At 56.8% G+C, this 16,208-nt stretch overlaps 1 protein-coding gene across 1 annotated transcript in view; it reads left to right on the plus strand.

Moving 5' to 3' along the window:
• The window catches only part of LOC140468437 (uncharacterized), a 49,362-nt gene that overhangs the window by 15,204 nt on the left and 17,950 nt on the right, over positions 1-16,208 (plus strand). The window lies entirely within an intron of this gene.

Genomic DNA, 16,208 nt, shown 5'->3' on the forward strand with positions numbered 1-16,208 from the left:
CCTTACCATTAAGTGTATAAGTCCTGCTAAGATTTGCTTTCCCAAAATGCAGCCCCTCACATTTATCTGAATTAAACTCCATCTGCCACTTCTCAGCCCATTGGCCCAACTGGTCCAGATCCTGTTGTAATCTGAGGGAACCCTCTTCGCTGCCCACTACACCCTCCAATTTTGGGGTCATCTGCAAACTTACTAACTGTACCTCTTATGTTCACATCCAAATCATTTATGTAAATGACAAAAAGCAGACTGAATTGGGTTCAAACTTCATATCCGAATCATTTATCGCTCTTCGGTCTCCTGACAGAACACAGAAAATTGCAGCACAGCCCATGCCGCTTTGGTGTCAGCACGATGTCTCAGTGGTTAGCACCGCTGCCTCCCAGTGCCAGGAACCCGGGTTCGATCCCACCCTCGGGGGTCAACTGTGGAGTTTGCACATAATCCACCTCCCCTCCCCCCCACTCTCTATATGTCTAACCTAATCTAGTCCCATTTAGAGTCAGAGAGATGTACAGCACGGAAACACAGTCCAAAGATGTGCAGCCTGGGGTGGACTGTCCATGGGAAATTGTCCCATAGTGCCCAGGGATGTGCAGGTTAGGGTGGGATTGGCCATGGGAAATTGTCCCATAGTGCCCAGTGATGTGCAGGTTCGGGTGGGATTGGCCATGGGAAATTGTCCCATAGTGTCCAGGGATGTGCAGGTTAGGGTGGATTGGCCATGGGAAATTGTCCCATAGTGCCCAGGGATGTGCAGGTTAGGGTGGGATTGGCCATGGGGAATTGTCCCATAGTGCCCAGGGATGTGCAGGTTAGGGTGGGATTGGCCATGGGAAATTGTCCCATAGTGCCCAGGGATGTGCAGGTTAGGGTGGATTGGCCATGGGAAATTGTCCCATAGTGCCCAGGGATGTGTAGGTTAGGGTGGATTGGCCATGGGAAATTGTCCCATAGTGTCCCAGGGATGTGCAGGTTAGGGTGGATTGGCCATGGGAAATTGTCCCATATTGCCCAGTGATGTGCAGGTTCGGGTGGGATTGGCCATGGGAAATTGTCCCATAGTGCCCAGGGATGTGCAGGTTAGGGTGGGATTGGCCATGGGGAATTGTCCCATAGTGCCCAGGGATGTGCAGGTTAGGGTGGGATTGGCCATGGGAAATTGTCCCATAGTGCCCAGGGATGTGCAGGTTAGGGTGGATTGGCCATGGGAAATTGTCCCATAGTGCCCAGGGATGTGTAGGTTAGGGTGGATTGGCCATGGGAAATTGTCCCATAGTGCCCAGGGATGTGCAGGTTAGGGTGGATTGGCCACGGGAAATTGTCCCATAGTGCCCAGGGATGTGTAGGTTAGGGTGGATTGGCCATGGGAAATTGTCCCATAGTGCCCAGTGATGTGCAGGTTAGGGTGGGATTGGCCATGGGGAATTGTCCCATAGTGCCCAGGGATGTGCAGGTTAGGGTGGGATTGGCCATGGGAAATTGTCCCATAGTGCCCAGGGATGTGCAGGTTAGGGTGGATTGGCCATGGGAAATTGTCCCATAGTGCCCAGGGATGTGTAGGTTAGGGTGGGATTGGCCATGGGGAATTGTCACATAGTGTCCAGGGATGTGCAGGTTAGGGTGGATTGGCCATGGGAAATTGTCCCATCGTGTCCAGGGATGTGCAGGTTAGGGTGGGATTGGCCATGGGGAATTGTCCCATAGTGCCCAGGGATGTGCAGGTCAGGGTGAATACAGAGTAAAGCTTCCTCTACACTGTGCCCCCATCAAATACTCCCAGGGACAGGGGTTAGATATAGAGTAAAGCTCCCTCTACACTGCTAATTGTGAAGTGGCCAAATGCATGACTCAGGGAGTACAACTTGGGGAAGTGTGAGGTCATGTGCTTTGGTCGGAAGAATTAAAGATGCGGACTGTTTCCTAAACAGGGAGAACATTCAGGAATCTGAAGTGTAGAGGCACTTGGGAGTTGCAATGCGGGATTGTCTCAGGGTAAACCTGCAGGTCGAGTCAGGGGTCAGGAAGTCGTACGCAGTGATGGCATTTATTTTGAGGGGACTTTGCACCTAAAAACAGGGATGTCCTTCTGAGGCTGTATCAGGTCCGGGTCGGGCCACATTTGGAGTACTGTGCGCAGTTCTGGGCCCCATGTCTCAGGGAGGATGGACTGACCCCCTTGGAGGGTGTTGACAGGAGGTTCACGCGAACGGTCCCAGTCATGAATGGGTTAACACACGAGCAACGTTTGATGACTCTGGGTCGATACTCGATGGAGTTCAGAAGTGGTGGGAGAGACTCAGACCCAGGGGAACGGCCTTCGAGTAAGGGGAAGACCCTTTCAAACAAAGATGAGGAGGAACTTAGATTTCTGAAGGAACAGATGAAAAAGCAAAGCAGAGAGAGAGAGAGAGAGAGAGGGAGAGAGGGCATGGGTTTAGGGTGAGAGGGGAAAGAGACTCGAGGGGCAACGTTTTCACCCAGAGGGTGGTACGTGTATGGAACGAGCTGCCAGAGGATGTGGTGGGGGCTGGTACAATTGCAACATTTAAGAGGCATTTGGATGGGTTTAGGAATAGGAAGGGTTTGGAGGGATACGGGCCGGGTACTGGCAGGTGGAACTAGATTGGATTGGGATATCTGGGACAGCATGGACGGGTTGGACCGAAGGGTCTGTTTCCAGGCTGTACATCTCTATGACTCTATGAGAAGGTGACCAAGTATGTAGATGAGGGTAGGACAGTTGACGTGGTATACATGGACTTCAGTAAAGCCTTGGATAAGGTTCCACATGGTAGGCTGTTGGAGAAAAATGCAGAGGCATGGGATTGAGGGGGATTTAGCAGTTTGGATTAGGAACTGGCTTTCTGTAAGAAGGCAGCGAGTGGTGGTTGATGGAAAATATTCAGCCTGGAGTCCGGTTAATAGTGGTGTTCCACAAGGATCTGTTTTGGGACCACTGCTGTTTGTCATCTTTATAAATGACTTAGAGGCAGGCAGAGGTGGATGGATTAGTAAATCTGCAGGTGACCCTAAAGTCGGTGGAGTAGTGGACAGTTTGGAAGAATGTTACAGGTTGCAGGGGGACTTGGATAAACTGCAGAATTGGGCTGAGATGTGGCAAATGGAGTTCAATGCAGCTAAATGTGAGGTGATGCACTTTGGGAAGAATAACAGGAAGGCAGAGTACTGGGCTCAATAGAAAGATTCTTGGTAGTGTGGATGTGCAGAGGGATCTTGGAGTCCATGTACATAGATCCCTGAAAGTTGCCCCCCAGGTGGATTGTGCTGCTAAGGAGGGGTGTTAGGTTTCATTGGGGGAGGGATTGAATTCTGGAGCTGCGATATCACGCTGCGACTCTACAAAACGCTAGTGCGGCCGCACTTGGAATATCGTGTACAGCTCTGGTCGCCCCATTACAGGAAGGATGTGGAAGCATTGGAAAAGGGGCAGAGGAGATTTACCGGGATGTTGCCTCGTCTGGAGGGAAGGTCTTATGAGGAAAGGCTGAGGGACTTGGGTCTGTTCTCATTGGAAAGAAGGAGGCTAAGGGGGGATTCGATAGAGACATACAAGATGATCAGAGGATTAGATAGAGTAGACAGTGGAAGTCTTTTTCCTAGGATGATGATGTCAGCTTGTCCGAGGGGGCATAGCTGCAAATTGAGGGGTGATAGATTTAAGACAGATGTCAGAGGCAGGTTCTTTACGCAGAAAGTGGTAAGGCTGTGGAATGTCCTACCTGCTAATGTAGTTAACTCAACCACATTAGGGAGATTTAAACAATCCTTAGATAAGCTCAGGGATGATGATGGGATAGTGGAGGGGGACGAGCTGACTATAGTATACCAGGTCGGCACAACATTGAGGGCCGAAGGGCCTGTTCTGCGCTGTATTGTTCTATGTTCTATGTTCTAATAAAGGACTGAAATTGCTCACACTACTCCAGATGTGGTCTCCCCAGCACCTTGTGCAGCTGCAGCAAGACTTCCCTCTGAGTACAATCCAACCCCCTGGAAATGGGGGACACTCATTTCATCACCCTTCCTGATTCCTTGCTGGCCCTGGGGGCTAGAATTCCGTGTTTCCTGCGCGAGTTCCCGAAGTCCTTTTGTTCTGCAGCTTCCTGCAGTTTATCCCCATTTGAAAAATCCTCGGGACTCCCTTCCAACACAAACGACTTGACATTTTGCCGCATTATTCCATGTTGGCCTGTTGCATTGCCCACTTACTTCACCTCATGGTATTTCTCTCCAAACAGTGTCCATCTCACTCCCAACCTGCCTGTCATCAAGCTCCTTTCCCCTCTGGGCCCGTGGACCCACGTTAAAGTCCTACTTGGCCCAGAGGTCAAAAAGAGAAAGGAAGCCCATTTAAGATTGAGGGAACTGAAGTCAAATAAGGGGCCCCTAAGAAGGAGGAGAAAAAATACTAAACAACAGTTTCAGAGGGCTAATTGAGGCCACACAGTATTCTTGACAACTATAGAGTCATAGAGATGTACAGCACGGAAACAGACCCTTCAGCCCTTCCCCAATGCTGTCCCAGATATCCTAACCTAATCTAGTCCCATTTAGAGTCAGAGAGATGTACAGCACGGAAACAGACCCTTCAGCCCAACCCGTCCATGCTGACCCAGATATCCTAACCTAATCTAGTCCCATTTAGAGTCAGAGAGATGTACAGCATACAAACAGACCCTTCAGCCCAACCTGTCCATGCTGTCCCAGATATCCTAACCCAATCTAGTCCCATTTAGAGTCAGAGAGATGGACAGCACCGAAACCCACTGCCGCTTCCACCCAGAAGGACAAGGGGCAGCAGGTACATGGGAACACCACTACCCCTCCACCTTCCCCACCCCACCCACCCCCCCCCCCCCCCCCCCCCCCCCCCGCCTCCCCCCAGCAAGTTCACCTCCCTCGGAAATCTATCGGCCGTCCCTTCCTGGGTTAGGATCCTGGGATTCCCTCGCTCAGGGACATTGTGGGTCTACCCCTACAGCACGTGGACTGCAGCGATTCAGGAAGGCCGCTCACCCCCCACCCCCCACCCCCCCCCCCCACCCAACACTCTCGACGAAGCACAAATCTAGACCTCCCCACCAACGTCCCCAACCCAAAAATGGTTGGACGGCAATGGTCCGTAACCACCAATATATCATCGTGGACTGCACTCAGATGTGGAATCCCCTTCGACAGTGAATTAGTCACGCGACAGCCAGAGTTTTGGGCCAACACGAAGGTAACTCATCTGTCGTTTCCCGTACTGTTCCCCTCCCCTTCAGATTCCGGGCAGAGCCAATTGCAACGGAGGAATCCGGGACCCCCCACGTTCCCAGAGATACAGATGGGGACCAGTGACAAAGGTGGGCAGTGTGGACATTCAACGTGCTCTCCGTGCTTTCCCAGAATCCCCAGCGATGTCCCTCAGTGGGCCAGACGTCACAGTGACACATGAGTGGGGGGGTGGGGGGGGGCAGGGGGGGTAAGGTCAACATGGTCCAGGGAGGTGGGCCAAAGGAGAACAAAGCGCAGGCAGGGAAGGGTGGGCCTGATGGAGGAGGGGGAGGGAAATGGCCATGGGGGATGGGGGGGGTTACAGAGATAGGGAGGGGGTGTAGGGGCTGGAGGGGGGTGACAGAGATAGGGAGGGGGTGTAGGGGCTGGAGGGGGTGACAGAGATAGGGAGGGGGTGAAGGGGCTGGAGGGGGTGACAGAGATAGGGAGGGGGTGTAGGGGCTGGAGGGGGTGACAGAGATAGGGAGGGGGTGTAGGGGCTGGAGGGGGTTACAGAGATAGGGAGGGGGTGTAGGGGCTGGAGGGGGTGACAGAGATAGGGAGGGGGTGTAGGGGCTGGAGGGGGTGACAGAGATAGGGAGAGGGTGTAGGGGCTGGAGGGGGTGACAGAGATAGGGAGGGGGTGTAGGGGCTGGAGGGGGGTTACAGAGATAGGGAGGGGGTGTAGGGGGTTACAGAGATAGGGAGGGGGTGTAGAGGCTGGAGGAGGTTACAGAGATAGGGAGGGGGTTACAGAGATAGGGAGGGGGTGTAGGGGCTGGAGGGGGTTACAGAGATAGGGAGGGGGGTGTAGGGACTGGAGGGGGTTACAGAGATAGGGAGGGGGTGTAGGGGCTGGAGGGGGTGACAGAGATAGGGAGGGGGTGTAGGGGCTGGAGGGGGTTACAGAGATAGGGAGGGGGGTGTAGGGACTGGAGGGGGTTACAGAGATAGGGAGGGGGTGTAGGGGCTGGAGGGGGTTACAGAGATAGGGAGGGGGTGTAGGGGCTGGAGGGGGTGACAGAGATAGGGAGGGGGTGTGAGGGGCTGGAGGGGGTGACAGAGATAGGGAGGGGGTGTAGGGGGTTACAGAGATAGGGAGGGGGTGTAGAGGCTGGATGAGGTTACAGAGATAGGGAGGGGGTTACAGAGATAGGGAGGGGCTGTAGGGAGTTACAGAGATAGGGAGGGGGTGTAGAGGCTGGAGGAGGTTACAGAGATAGGGAGGGGGTTACAGAGATAGGGAGGGGGTGTAGGGGCTGGAGGGGGTTACAGAGATAGGGAGGGGGTGTAGGGGCTGGAGGAGGTGACAGAGATAGGGAGGGGGTGTAGGGGATGGAGGGGGTTACAGAGATAGGGAGGGGGTGTAGGGACTGGAGGGGGTGACAGAGATAGGGAGGGGGGTGTAGGGACTAGAGTGGGTGACAGAGATAGGGAGGGAGTGTAGGGGCTGGAGGGGGTGACAGAGATAGGGAGGGGGTGTAGGGGCTGGAGGGGGTGACTGAGATAGGGAGGGGGTGTAGGGGGTTACAGAGATAGGGAGGTGGTGGAGGGGGTGACAGAGATAGGGAGGGGGTGTAGAGGCTGGAGGAGGTTACAGAGATAGGGAGGGGGTTACAGAGATAGGGAGGGGCTGTAGGGAGTTACAGAGATAGGGAGGTGGTGGAGGGGGGTGACAGAGATAGGGAGGGGGTGTAGGGGCTGGAGGGGGTTACAGAGATAGGGAGGGGGGTGTAGGGACTGGAGGGGGTGACAGAGATAGGGAGGGGGTGTAGGGGCTGGAGAGGGTTACAGAGATAGGGAGGGGGTGTAGGGGGTTACAGAGATAGGGAGGGGGTGTAGGGGCTGGAGGGGGTTACAGAGATAGGGAGGGGGTGTAGGGGCTGGAGGGGGTTACAGAGATAGGGAGGGGGTGTAGGGGTCGGAGAGGGTGACAGACATAGGGAGGGGGTGTAGGGGCTGGAGGGGGTGACAGACATAGGGAGGGGGTGTAGGGGCTGGAGGGGGTTACAGACATAGGGAGGGGGTGTAGGGGCTGGAGGGGGTTACAGAGATAGGGAGGGGGTGTAGGGGCTGGAGGGGGTGACAGACATAGGGAGGGGGTGTAGGGGCTGGAGGGGGTTACAGAGATAGGGAGGGGGTGTAGGGGCTGGAGGGGGTTACAGAGATAGGGAGGGGGTGTAGGGGCTGGAGGGGGGTTACAGAGATAGGGAGGGGGTGTAGGGGCTGGAGGGGGTTACAGAGATAGGGAGGGGGTGTAGGGGCTGGAGGGGGTTACAGAGATAGGGAGAGGGTGGAGGGGGTTACAGAGATAGGGAGGGGGAGTTGGGGCTGGAGGGGGTTACAGAGATAGGGAGGGGGTGTAGGGGCTGGAGAGGGTTACAGAGATAGGGAGGGGGTGTAGGGGGTTACAGAGATAGGGAGGGGGTGTAGGGGCTGGAGGGGGTTACAGAGATAGGGAGGGGGTGTAGGGGCTGGAGGGGGTTACAGAGATAGGGAGGGGGTGTAGGGGCTGGAGGGGGTTACAGAGATAGGGAGGGGGTGTAGGGGGTTACAGAGATAGGGAGGGGGTGTAGAGGCTGGAGGAGGTTACAGAGATAGGGAGGGGGTTACAGAGATAGGGAGGGGCTGTAGGGAGTTACAGAGATAGGGAGGGGGTGGAGGGGGTGACAGAGATAGGGAGGGGGTGTAGGGGCTGGAGGGGGTTACAGAGATAGGGAGGGGGGTGTAGGGACTGGAGGGGGTTACAGAGATAGGGAGGGGGTGTAGGGGGTTACAGAGATAGGGAGGGGGTGTAGGGGCTGGAGGGGGTGACAGAGATAGGGAGGGGGTGTAGGGGCTGGAGAGGGTTACAGAGATAGGGAGGGGGTGTAGGGGGTTACAGAGATAGGGAGGGGGTGTAGGGGCTGGAGGGGGTTACAGAGATAGGGAGGGGGTGTAGGGGCTGGAGGGGGTTACAGAGATAGGGAGGGGGTGTAGGGGCTGGAGGGGGTTACAGAGATAGGGAGGGGGTGTAGGGACTGGAGGGGGTTACAGAGATAGGGAGGGGGTGTAGGGGGGTTACAGAGATAGGGAGGGGGGTGTTGGGGCTGGAGGGGGTTACAGAGATAGGGAGGGGGGTGTAGGGGGGTTACAGAGATAGGGAGGGGGTGTAGGGACTGGAGTGGGTTACAGAGATAGGGAGGGGGTTGTAGGGGGGGGTTACAGAGATAGGGAGGGGGTGTAGGGACTGGAGGGGTTACAGAGATAGGGAGGGGGTGTAGGGACTGAGGGGGTTACAGAGATAGGGAGGGGGTGGAGGGGGTTACAGAGATAGGGAGGGGGTGTAGGGACTGGAGGGGGGTGGCAGAGATAGGGAGGGGGTGTAGGGGGCTGGGGGAGGAGGTTAGGGTAAACCGACGGGGGGGGGGTGGGGTGGTGGCAGGAGCCGAATGGACGAGTTTAAACGAGAGGGTGAGAAGGTTGTACGTGAATCACGGATTCCGGTGTGAAACGTGACAGGACCGACAGATCCGAGATGTCCATTCACTCCCAGTCGAACCAGGCCGTAGACCCTCCGAGCAGCGTCAGGAAGAGAATCCTGATCCCACCCTTTGGGCCGTGGCGCGGTACCATCCTCTCGGACTCTGACAGTCACCAGATCCCCTCTTGGCGAAGGGTCCCACTCCATCACCCTCTGTGACCTCTGAACAAGTCGCCATTTTGTTTTCGGTTCGCCCTGCAGGGTCAGACGTCAGAGGTGCCCTACCAGCGGGCCACGATCGACAGCAGCTCCTCGGAGACGAGAGGTTGCAGGCAGGGTCCACCAAGCCTGTGCGGAGAACGTGCAAACCCAGATCGCAACGTGAGTGCCTTCCCTCGCTGACCCCGCACCTCAGGGCTGTTTCGGCACAGTACGACGCCACGGTGGTTAGCACTGCTTGCCCCCCCAAACATCAGGGACCCGGGTTCGATCCCACCATCGCATGGGGGGGGGGGGACACTGTCTGTGTGGAGTTTGCACATTCCCCCCACCCCCGTGTCTACATCGCTTTCCTCTGAGTGCTCCGGTTTCCTCCCACAATCCAAGGATGTGCAGGTTAGGGTGGGATTGGCCATGGGAAATTGTCCCATAGTGCCCAGGGATGTGCAGGTTAGGGTGGATTGGCCATGGGAAATTGTTGCCCAGGGATGTGCAGGTTAGGGTGGGATTGGCCATGGGAAATTGTCCCATAGTTTCCGGGGATGTGTCGGTTAAGGTGGGATTGGCCGTGGGAAATTGTCCCATAGTGCCCAGGGATGTGCAGGTTAGGGTGGGATTGGCCATGGGAAATTGTCCCATAGTGCCCAGGGATGTGCAGGTTAGGGTGGGATTGGCCATGGGAAATTGTCCCATAGTTTCCGGGGATGTGTCGGTTAAGGTGGGATTGGCCATGGGAAATTGTCCCATAGTGCCCAGGGATGTGCAGGTTAGGGTGGGATTGGGCCATGGGAAATTGTCCCATAGTGCCCAGGGATGTGCAGGTTAGGGTGGATTGGCCATGGGAAATTGTCCCATAGTGCCCAGGGATGTGCCGGTTAGGGTGGGATTGGCCATGGCAAATTGTCCCATAGTTTCCGGGGATGTGTCGGTTAAGGTGGGATTGGCCATGGGAAATTGTCCCATAGTTTCCGGGGATGTGTCGGTTAAGGTGGGATTGGCCATGGGAAATTGTCCCATAGTTTCCGGGGATGTGCCGGTTAGGGTGGGATTGGCCATGGGGAATTGTCCCATAGTGCCCAGGGATGTGCCGGTTAGGGTGGGATTGGCCGTGGGAAATTGTCCCATAGTTTCTGGGGATGTGTCGGTTAAGGTGGGATTGGCCATGGGGAATTGTCCCATAGTGCCCAGGGATGTGCCGGTTGGGGTGGGATTGGCCGTGGGAAATTGTCCCATAGTTTCCGGGGATGTGTCGGTTAAGGTGGGATTGGCCATGGGAAATACAGGGTAACCAGGAGATGTTCATGGTTGCGTGTCTGGGTGGGAGAGTTTCTACCCACGATGAATGGCCTCTCTGCCCTGCATCGAATCTGCGATCCCAATGATCTGGTGTGCCTCAGACTGGCTAATTACCCACATTCCCCAGCCCTCTCTCTCGGTGAGTTAAAGACTTCCCAAACTCTGAGCCAAGTCCCTCAGCTGGCTCCCATCTCCCTCACTACCCACTTCCCTCAAATTTCCAGATCCCTGCTCTACAACGCCCCCACATTCAATGGAACGTTCCTCTTTACAACTGACCCTCGTCTTCCCCTCCTCAGGGGCAGGAGAACGTCTTTTCAATCTAACCTTACCTTCACCTCATCGAACATTCCTCAAATCTCACTGTCCCTCCTCCTCCCCCCACCCCCATCACTCTCCTGCCCCAACCAACGCTCTGCTCTCTCGAAATCACACCAGATTCTACACACCACCCCCATCCCAGTATTCCCACACTCCCTCTCTCTTCACCATTCTCCACCCCCTCCCCATCTCTGTCACCCCCTCCAGCCCCGACACCCCCTCCCTATCTCTGTAACCCCCTACAGCCCCTACACCCCCTCCCTATCTCTGTAACCCCCTCCAGCCCCTACACCCCCTCCCTATCTCTGTAACCCCCTCCAGCCCTGACACCCCCTCCCTATCTCTGTAACCCCCTCCAGCCCCTACAACCCCTCCCTATCTCTGTCACCACCTCCAGCCCCGACACCCCCTCCCTATCTCTGTCACCCCCTCCAGCCCCTACAACCCCTCCCTATCTCTGTCACCACCTCCAGCCCCGACACCCCCTCCCTATCTCTGTCACCCCCTCCAGCCCCTACACCCCCTCCCTATCTCTGTAACCCCCTACACCCCCTCCCTATCTCTGTAACCCCCTCCAGCCCCTACACCCCCTCCCTATCTCTGTAACCCCCTACACCCCCTCCCTATCTCTGTAACCCCCCTACACCCCCTCCCTATCTCTGTAACCCCCTACACCCCCTCCCTATCTCTGTCACCCCCTCCAGCCCCTACACCCCCTCCCTATCTCTGTAACCCCCTACACCCCCTCCCTATCTCTGTAACCCCCTCCAGCCCCTACACCCCCTCCCTATCTCTGTAACCCCTACACCCCCTCCCTATCTCTGTAACCCCCCTACACCCCCTCCCTATCTCTGTAACCCCCTACACCCCCTCCCTATCTCTGTCACCCCCTCCAGCCCCTACACCCCCTCCCTATCTCTGTAACCCCCTACACCCCCTCCCTATCTCTGTAACCCCCCCTACACCCCCTCCCTATCTCTGTAACCCCCTCCAGCCCCTACACCCCCTCCCTATCTCTGTCACCCCCTCCAGCCCCTACACCCCCTCCCTATCTCTGTAACCCCCTCCAGCCCCTACACCCCCCTCCCTATCTCTGTAACCCCCTCCAGCCCCTACACCCCCTCCCTATCTCTGTAACCTCCTCCAACACCTACACCCCCTCCCTATCTCTGTAACCCCCCTCCAGCCCCTACACCCCCTCCCTATCTCTGTAACCCCCTCCAGCCCCTACACCCCCTCCCTATCCCTGTCACCCCCTCCAGCCCCTACACCCCCTCCCTATCCCTGTCACCCCCTCCAGCCCCTACACCCCCTCCCTATCCCTGTCACCCCCTCCAGCCCCTACACCCCCTCCCTATCTCTGTAACCCCCTCCAGCCCCTACACCCCCTCCCTATCTCTGTAACCCCCTCCAGCCCCTACACCCCCTCCCTATCTCTGTAACCCCCTCCAGCCCCTACACCCCCTCCCTATCTCTGTAACCCCCCTCCAGCCCCTACACCCCCTCCCTATCTCTGTAACCCCCCTCCAGCCCCTACACCCCCTCCCTATCTCTGTAACCCCCTACACCCCCTCCCTATCTCTGTAACCCCCTCCAGCCCCGACACCCCCTCCCTATCTCTGTAACCCCCACCAGCCCCTACACCCCCTCCCTATCTCTGTAACCCCCTCCAGCCCCTACACGCCCTCCCTATCTCTGTGAACCCCCTCCAGCCCCTACACCCCCTCCCTATCTCTGTAACCCACCCCAGCCCCTATACCCCCTCCCTATCTCTGTAACCCCCTCCAGCCCCTACACCCCCTCCCTATCTCTGTAACCCCCTCCAGCCCCTACACCCCCCTCCCTATCTCTGTAACACCCTACACCCCCTCCCTATCTCTGTAACCCCCTCCAGCCCCTACACCCCCTCCCTATCTCTGTAACCCCCTACACCCCCTCCCTATCTCTGTAACCCCCTCCAGCCCCTACACCTCCTCCCTATCTCTGTAACCCCCTCCAGCCCCTACACCCCCTCCCTATCTCTGTAACCCCCTCCGGCCCATACACTCCCTCCCTATCTCTGTAACCCCCTCCAGCCCCTACACCCCCTCCCTATCTCTGTAACCCCCTCCAGCCCCTACACCCCCTCCCTATCTCTGTAACCCCCTCCAGCCCTTACACCCCCTCCCTATCTCTGTAACCCCCTCCAGTTCCTACACCCCCTCCCTATCTCTGTAACCCCCTCCAGCCCTGACACCCCCTCCCTATCTCTGTAACCCCCTACACCCCCCTCCCTATCTCTGTAACCCCCTCCAGCCCCTACACCCCCTCCCTATCTCTGTAACCCCCTCCAGCCCCTACACCCCCTCCCTATCTCTGTAACCCCCTCCAGACCCTACACCCCCTCCCTATCTCTGTAACCCCCTCCAGCCCCGACACCCCCTCCCTATCTCTGTAACCCCCTCCAGCCCCTACACCCCTCCCTATCTCTGTCACCCCCCCAGCCCCTACACCCCCTCCCTATCTCTGTAACCCCCCCCAGCCCCTACACCCCCTCCCTATCTCTGTCACCCCCTCCAGCCCCTACACCCCCTCCCTATCTCTGTCACACCCTCCAGCCCCGACACCCCCTCCCTATCTCTGTCACACCCTCCAGCCCCTACACCCCCTCCCTATCTCTGTCACACCCTCCACCCCCTACACCCCCTCCCTATCTCTGTAACCCCCTCCAACCCCTACACCCCCTCCCTATCTCTGTAACCCCCTCCGGCCCCTACACTCCCTCCCTATCTCTGTAACCCCCCCCAGCCCCTACACCCCCTCCCTATCTCTGTCACCCCCTCCAGCCCCTACACCCCCTCCCTATCTCTGTAACCCCCTCCAGCCCCTACACCCCCTCCCTATCTCTGTAACCCCCTCCAGCCCCTACACCCCCTCCCTATCTCTGTAACCCCCTCCAGCCCCTCCACCCCCTCCCTATCTCTGTAACCCCCTACACCCCCCTCCCTATCTCTGTAACCCGCTACACCCCCTCCCTATCTCTGTAACCCCCTCCAGCCCCTACACCCCCTCCCTATCTCTGTAACCCCCTCCAGCCCCTACACCCCCTCCCTATCTCTGTCACCCCCTCCGGCCCCTACACTCCCTCCCTATCTCTGTAACCCCCTCCAGCCCCTACACCCCCTCCCTATCTCTGTAACCCCCTCCAGCCCCTACACCCCCTCCCTATCTCTGTAACCCCCTCCAGCCCCTACACCCCCTCCCTATCTCTGTAACACCCTCCAGCCCCTACACCCCCTCCCTATCTCTGTAACCCCCTCCAGCCCCTACACCCCCTCCCTATCTCTGTAACCCCCTCCAGCCCCTACACCCCCTCCCTATCTCTGTAACACCTTCCAGCCCTTACAATGGGGACATTTAAAAGGTTATGGAGTCAGAGCGATGTACAGCACAGAAACAGACCCTTCGGCCCATCCCCTCCATGCTGTCCCCGATATCCTAACCCCATCTAGTCCCATTTAGAGTCAGAGAGATGTACAACACAGAAACAGACCCTTCAGCCCATCCCCTCCATGCTGTCCCAGATATCCTAACCTAATCTAGTCCCATTTGCCAGCACTTGGTCCATCTCCCTCTAAACCCTTCCTATTCATGTCCCCATCCACCTTTTCAATGCTGTCATTGTACCAGCCCCCACCACTTCCTCTGGCTGCTCATTCCATACACGTACCACCCTCTGGGTGAAAAAGTTGCCCCGTGGGTCCCTTTCCCCTCTCACCCTAAACCTATGCCCCTCTAGTTCTGGACTCCCCCACCCCAGGGGGAAAAGACTTTGTCTATTTACCCTCTCCATGTCCCTCATGATTTTATAAACCTCTATAAGGTCACCCCTCAGCCTCCGACGCTCCGGGGAAAACAGCTCCAGCCTGTTAAGCCTCTCCCTGTAGCTCAGACCCTCCAACCCTGGCAACATCCTTGTAAATCTTTTCTGAACCCTTTCAAGTTTCACAACATCTTTCCGAGAGGAAGGAGACCAGAATTGCACACAATATTCCAACAGTGGCCTAACCAATGTCCTGTACAGCCGCAACATGACCCCCCAACTCCTGTACTCAATACTCTGACCGATAAAGGAAAGCATACCAAACACCTTCTTCACTATCCTATCTACCTGTGACTGAATGAATAGGGAGGGAGCACAGAGACGGAAGTGGGCACTGTTGATGCTGGAGATCGGAGTCAAGGTTAGAGTGCGGTGCTGGAAAAGCGCAGCAGGTCAAGACGCATCCAAGGGGCAGGAAAATCGACGTTTCGGGCAAAAGCTCTTCATCAGGAATGGCTGATGAGGGGCTTTTGCCTGAAGCGTCAATTCTCCTGCCCCCTCGGACACTGCCTGACCTGCTGTGCTTTTCCAGCACCACACTCTAATCTTGAGGGACACAGAGCAAGTCAGGACAGAAGGTTTCAGTTGAGGCATGAGGGTCAGCACAGGCTTGGAAAGGCCGAATGGCCTGTTCCTGTGCTCTCTCTTGCTCTTGAGCCTGGGCAATAGGCTCAGTGCAGAGTCGGGACACCCTGCTCTGGCCTGTGGGAAGGTGCCAGCAGTTGGCAAGAGGTGCCAATCTAGGGAAGAGCGGGGATTGTCAGGGAACGGGCTAGGTCGGAGGGGCCGAAGGTGCTCCTGCCTTCCTCTGACTGTTGCGTCTCGCACCCCCAGGCTGGAAGCAGCAGCAGGCGATGTACGCGCAGTCAGCAGACAGTTCGAGCACGTCCTCTTGTGAGTGGTACGAGAACACCCAGCCCGCGCAGAGAGAGACCCAGCCACAGCCACAACTCCTGGGTAAGAGAGAGAATCCAGGACCAGGACAGGGACACAGGGCAAAGGGAGACTCCGAGGGAGGGGGATCACATCAGCACAGACACAGGGCAAAGGGAGAGTCCGAGGGAGGGGGATCACATCAGCACAGACACAGGGCAAAGGGAGAGTCTGAGGGAGGGGGATCACATCAGCACAGACACAGGGCAAAGGGAGAGTCTGAGGGAGGGGGATCACATCAGCACAGACACAGGCAGAAACACTGGGGGGGGAGAGGGGTTACTGAGGGACAGTGTGAGGGAGCTGGATTAACATCAGTACAGATACAGTCAGTAACACAGGGCCCTGGGGGGGGAGAGGGGTTACTGAGTGACAGTGTGAGGGAGCTGGATTAACATCAGTACAGATACAGTCAGTAACACAGGGCACTGGGGGGGGAGAGGGGTTACTGAGGGACAGTGTGAGGGAGCTGGATTAACATCAGTACAGATACAGTCAGTAACACAGGGCCCTGGGGGGGAGAGGGGTTACTGAGTGACAGTGTGAGGGAGCTGGATTAACATCAGTACAGATACAGTCAGTAACACAGGGCCCTGGGGGGGGGAAAGAGAGATTATATCCACATCATATTCCAAGTGCGATGCTCATTTTAACAATAATGAACAGTTGTTCCACAACAGAATGAATTCCTGAGTTCCACCAGCACCCTGCCTCTTGAAGAATATGAGAACGTGACGGGTGACCTGCAGAATGTTCCGGAACAGGCTGTCGTGGAAGGTATGGTGTTAAAAGACTAGTTTAACCACTCACATGTAACTTCACCATTTCCCTTCT

This window comes from Chiloscyllium punctatum, chromosome 47 (assembly GCF_047496795.1).
Source record: "Chiloscyllium punctatum isolate Juve2018m chromosome 47, sChiPun1.3, whole genome shotgun sequence".
Classification (NCBI taxonomy): domain Eukaryota; kingdom Metazoa; phylum Chordata; class Chondrichthyes; order Orectolobiformes; family Hemiscylliidae; genus Chiloscyllium; species Chiloscyllium punctatum.